Source organism: Trichoplusia ni, chromosome 7 (assembly GCF_003590095.1).
Source record: "Trichoplusia ni isolate ovarian cell line Hi5 chromosome 7, tn1, whole genome shotgun sequence".
NCBI classification, from domain to species: domain Eukaryota; kingdom Metazoa; phylum Arthropoda; class Insecta; order Lepidoptera; family Noctuidae; genus Trichoplusia; species Trichoplusia ni.
In genome coordinates this window covers 10,366,555-10,372,554 of record NC_039484.1, presented here as the reverse complement: position 1 = coordinate 10,372,554, position 6,000 = coordinate 10,366,555, and the positions used below count along the sequence as shown (strand labels likewise).

The 6,000-nt window shown below is 36.6% G+C and overlaps 1 protein-coding gene across 1 annotated transcript in view; it reads left to right on the top strand.

The window, feature by feature from the left end:
* Nucleotides 1-1,002: 1,002 nt before the first annotated feature.
* LOC113495630 overlaps nucleotides 1,003-6,000 on the top strand; it is an 84,352-nt gene continuing 79,354 nt past the window's right edge. Inside the window, exon 1 of the mRNA XM_026874457.1 lies at nucleotides 1,003-1,245. The gene's annotated coding sequence lies outside the window, so the exon portion shown is untranslated. The remainder of the gene's footprint in view (nucleotides 1,246-6,000) is intronic.

Below are 6,000 nucleotides of genomic sequence, written 5' to 3'. Positions count from 1 at the left end.
GAGCACTTTACTTGAAATGCGAGTAGTCTTGGGTAGTTCGTTTAAGCCTAATTTTCAACGAACTTCAATAATAAAGAGGAGAGCGACTGACCGGATGAACCGATTTGTTGATTCTTTTTCTTCATTTAACGTACTGAAATAGCTATCATTTGGTCCGCAATTATAATTGTAATTTCATCAAGCTTAGCTCAGTAGTTCTTTAATTTCAAGTTGATTGTATATGTTTGATGTTAAAACAATATTATTTTATTGAATATTCCATATTCTATATCGCAGCATTTTTTCACTCAAATATACAAAAAAGTACGAACCATGTACTGCCAGCAATCATCAAATTCGCAACAGGTGACACGCATCACTCTTTTTCTATACTAGAAACAAACACAAAGATCAACCAAAAAACAAAAAATAAAAAAACAAAGTGTCAAAGGCTTAAAACTTCCAAACAAGAACAAGCCACCAGAGCTTAGTTCCTGCCCCAATACACATTGGCCATATTTCCGCAATGAAAATAAAAAAGCTATGTCCAGTACACGAAAAAGGCTAAGTGTTTTTTGTCCAGGCCACAACGCGTTTCGGCTCAATGTGCACTCAGGATATTCACATAGTGTAACGTCCGTCCGGAATAATAAAATGTAGAAAAAAGTACATCGACGCTACTAGGAGCGTTATGAGCGCTCTCTTTGGTACTGTTGTTTTTATTCTTTGTTTGGGTGTAGAATAATGGCTGATAATTAACGTACCGGTATAAATTGTTGATAGATTTTCGTAAACATTTAAGGTAGGATCTAGGAAAATGTATGAAAGTTAATAAGCTTTTTACGGCCAAAAATTTCTTGCAGTGGGATTCAAATTCTAGTATTACGTTTTCTTTACCCCTTCACTATACAAGAAACATAACTAAAACAGGAACGATATCTGTAAGAATACAATTTATAGAGCAACTGAAATAACACATATTTTTTTTTCATTGCATAACGTTACCAGAGGCAAAATAAAATAAAAGCAAAATGTAAAGAAAACAACAATTCAAATTCGAAAATCAAATCAATTTCTAGGAACGCTACATCGCCGGCCCCTAAGTTCGAACGTCCGTGTCGTCCAGTGTGGAGTGCGCGCGCGCAACACACGCACGCGTTCCCCGAAGTGTGCGCGCAGCGGCGTGATCTGAACACTGATTGGTTACCGCGTGTGCTGTGTGTGTGTGATTTATGTGCAAGTGCCTTTTATATTATAGTTTTATTGGTGAGTTTTTGATCTAGGATTACTGGATTTGACTTTGGTACAGTAAGTTTAGATTAAATTTATCGTTTCTCTGTATGTTTTTGCATACGTAAAACTTCAGGCAATCATCATAAACATCGTGACTTATTAGGAATCTGTCAATGAGGTCACTACCGTCAATTTCCCTTATAACCGTCTGTACAATGCAATTTTATTTCACCATAGTCAGCTTAATAAGTGGTTAGATGTTAAGATGTAACTGCCAGACACGCCCAGTAGAACCCTAGTATGATTTATATTGATAGCATCGAGGGGGAGGATTAGGATTGCCTCCTATTACAACAGCTTATTCTAAAGCAAAAGAAAAAAGACAAGAAACCTTTGATCTTGGAACAAAATGGGCGGGAAGCTAATCGTAGTGGTGGTTAAGTAATAGGCTTTTAGGAGATATTTTTAGTGCCTAGGTGTAAAGCGCTGAAATAATAGTTCAGAAACGTAAACTAATGTACCTAATCACAAGAATATCGTTTCTACGAAGAATTTTAATTCTAAACTTGCATTTTGGCAACAAAATCCATATTGATCAGGAATTACTGTGTTTGCTCCTCAAAACAAATCTCATTCTTCACCGGAAGTTTAAACGATAAACAAAATAAATATTAGAATACATAAAACCACTAATATATTCCAATCCCATAATGTCCATTATAAAACCATGCCAACCCGTTAATAGACCAACAAACTTATCTATAAAAATATTTTAGTCAAATATTTGTTTTACAAGTTCTATAGCGTGTGATTTAACTCAATATTTCATGAACTTCCTCTCAAACTTGTTAGTTAAGCTTTACTTTACGATGTCTACTTAGGCTTCCGTTGGGAATTGACCGTTAAAAATGTTCGAGTTACGCTTTGAATAATTTAGTGTCTCAGCACTTCGCGATGGCTATCTCACTTTGCTTCAGAGCACCTTACTTTGCGTGCGAAGTTGCCTTACTTAAGTTTTCCAAAGTTATTGTTTTGGTAAGGTAAATTAAATTCGCTGTGGCAGTTTCTCAGAAAAGCGTATCACTTAGTCGACATCATTGCTGTTTGTTGTTGGGCTCTCTTTGTTGACGATATCTATGTCATGTATTAGTTTTTTAGATTACCGTATCCATGGCCGGTACCCTATTACTAAGATTCTGCTGTCTTTTGGTTTGTCTGTCTCCCCATCCGCTTGTCACTAAGCTTCATGACACGTAATAGTAGCATCTACGGTTCAAATTACTACAGATAATGTATTTCTCTTGCCGCTATAACAACACGTAAAAAACTAGATCTTAAATTATTTGTGACGGTCATAAATGTGATACATGATATTTTTGTCCAAATTCGTCTTTCCCTTTTTGTGCGAAACTCACAGGGACTTGCCCTTGACCAGTGTCTAAAGAAACCATATTTCACTATTTAGATTCTCAGATAATTCTTTACTTTTCAATAAAATGAGAATGAGTATTTCGTAAATGGTAGCAATCAAGCAGTCGAGTGGTCACTTCGCCTAACCCACTGAGCACTAAGTGTCTAGAGTTCGATCCCCGCGAAGGACAAGCATTAGTGTGATCCATGAAGGTTTGTCTTAGGTCTGGGTGTCTTTGTGTATGGGGCCTGAATATCTGTGAAACTCCCGCAACACAAGAAATAAATTCCTTAATTAGGGACTGGTTTACAAAAAAAAAAACAATCTCTACAAATAATTTCCAAGAATTTTCCCTAGCACCTGCTACTAGCACAATAGAATTCCACAATACACAGTACACTCATAAATCTAGCTTGTACGAACGTCGGGACAGACAAATATCTGAAGATCACACAAATATTTAGAACTTGGAATATTCTAATTACCGCGCTGCCTCACCAATCACTGGATTGCGTGTTCATTATATAGTCTACAGAAATATGTTTGGAGTCTTCGTACGTGTGAGATTTAAATCTGTACTGCGGACCAAACGCGACTTCCTAAAGTTAAGCCTTTGCAAATATGAGAGCAAGACGGCGCTACACGACCTATAACGTTGTCTCTCTTCTACAGCAAAATCTCCGACTTTAAGATTTATTGGTAGGTCCTCTGCACTGAAGAGAAATTCTAGGAAAATAAATTAGAAATGTTTAATTTAGTAAGGAAAGTCTAACAAGGCTACCCGTTTCGTTAGTTGTAGAACTTCGCCTGCATTTTGCACTAAATGATAAGCACTGAAAAGTTACCTACTTTACATTCCATTGCAGGAGTTTTTATTCAGTTTTATTTTTGCTTTGTTTTTTGTCAGTGGCTGTGATTTTATAAATATTGTATTTATCACTCTTTTATAAATGTTACCATGCTAAATTGCAGATTGGAAAATACAAAGATTGCGATTGCAAATATTGTTAATGCAAGTTAATTTTCGAGATTTTATGCACTACTCTTACTGTTCGTTTTTTTTAATTTTCATTTCTCATTTTAAAAGCATTTTTTTTCTTCTTTAATCTCAATAAAGAGTAATAAACATTCATTGGCCTAGCCTTTTCCCAACTATGTTGGGGTCGGCTACCAGTCCAACCGGTTTCAGCTAAGTACCAGTGTTTTAGAAGGAGGGACTGCCTATCTGACCTCCTCAACCCAGTTACCTGGGCAACACGATACCCCTTGGTTAGACTGGCTGTCAGACTTTTTCAAGCTTTTGACTACCTGTAACGACTGTCATAGATGTAGGAATAACAGCCGGGACCCACAATTTAACGTGCTTTCCGAAACACGGAGGAACTCGTTATGACAAAGATGGTCACCCATCTACGGACCAACCGCGTCAAGCATAGCTTAACCTGTGATCGAATCACTTATGCGGTTATAGCTTAGCCACGAGCTCCTTTTTTAAATTTTTTGACATTTCAATCGAGCAAGGCCACAAGTTCCGCTGCCATGCCTTCATAAACTCTACACAGCCTGAATCGTCTTTCCCATTGATAACAACGTTTAGTAGTTGCTCGGCCACATCCTTTCCTGCGGCGATATCTTGATTGTAATCGTGTCATTTGCGCTTCCGACAGGGGCAAAACAACCTATGGAAACGAAAGCAATTATGATCTCTAATAATCAATTTATTTCTCTACAATAAAGTTATAGCCTCATATTCTCTTATTTAAATATAAATGCATTAATTTCCATATTTATTCAACTTATTTCAATACGATAACTATTGTATTGAATTTACCTATCTTAACTGCAACCTATTAGGTCCCATCTGAATAAATTATTCATGAGTAAAGTGCTGAAGAAAACATACTCGCTTGCATTCTTTGCTTCTTGATAAAGATCATTTTACCCATAACCTGATAATAACGTATTTACCACTGACCCACTGCACGATATTAAAACTAAACCAGCAAGTATTCAAGACTATAATGACACACCAGTTAGAATCCTAAGAATACCAACCTTCAAAAGACTCTTGCTGAAGTGCAAGCGAGACAAAAGACAACTAGATGTAGAGCAGCTTCTCTATACCACAACCGCAACAATACTTTATGGGATAGTTGTAGGTTGTAGACTTCAGTACAATTATCCCCCATCGATTTAAGACATTTAAAACAGCTTACCTTCAAACCTCAACCCTAGCCAAAAAAGAAAGAGCAGATATTCCGGTTAAAACCACTTACAGCCAGATTATAATAGGTACGCCACGCCCTAATAACTCACGCATCGTTGTTTAAGAATTAAAAATTGTGTAAATTTTCAATCGTAATGAGTAGTTGTGGTATACTGGGCTTTGTCTGATGACTACCACCACGACTTAAGGTAGTATCAATGTAATTGTATAAGTGTGATGGCGCTCTATACTTTATATAGCGGCATCCCTTTTGCACAACAGCAATATTATCACTTTAGAAGTTAGAGGTAAGTACGCTTGCGTGGCATTTGTTTATTATCCTGTACAGATTAAAGTTTTCGTTTGCTCTATTTTGTAGGTTTCATTTTGTTTCGCTTTGCGTTAACTACTGTTAGTGCAATCGCAGCGCGGTTTTAGGACCAAATATGTTACGAACTCTACTTTTTGTTCTTTCTGTTTCGTATTTAGATGTTAATTGTTATCCGTTTGTTCTGAAAACTTTCTGTATAAAATTTTATGTTTTTTTTTATAATAACTTTTATTTACTAATTTCTATTTTATGTCCGTTTTGTTGACCGTTCACAGGTTAAGCTACACTTGATACGGTCGGTCCGTGACTGAGTACCATCTATGTGATAACGAGTTCTTCCGTTTTTCTAAAGGCATTTTAAATTGTGAGTCCGGACTGTTACTTATACGTCTTTGACAGTCGTTACGGGTAGTCAGATGGTGAAAAGCCTGACAACTAATCTGAAGAAATTATATCGTGTTGCCTAGGCAGTCGCTTCGGGGCTGGTACAGGTCTGCCTACATTTAGACTGGCAGCTGACCCCAACATGGTGATGCTGACGCGACGATGATTTTTTATATCCACCGACACTTAGTAAACTTCTTCGTAGCTCATAAATAAGCAATAACAGTTCATATCGTTCATAAAAATCGACTTAATCATATAGAAACTGTAAATATGAATAAAAATCCGATTGTGACAAGAATTAATAAAGGCTTGTTGTTCACTTTGTAACCAGTGGGTGAGTAAAACGTGGGAATTATAAAATTAACTGAAGTGAAAAACTTGACTGATGTTGTAAAATTTATAAGACGAGGGTTGTTAACATAATTTTCATGGTGAGAAATTGTTACAGCCCTA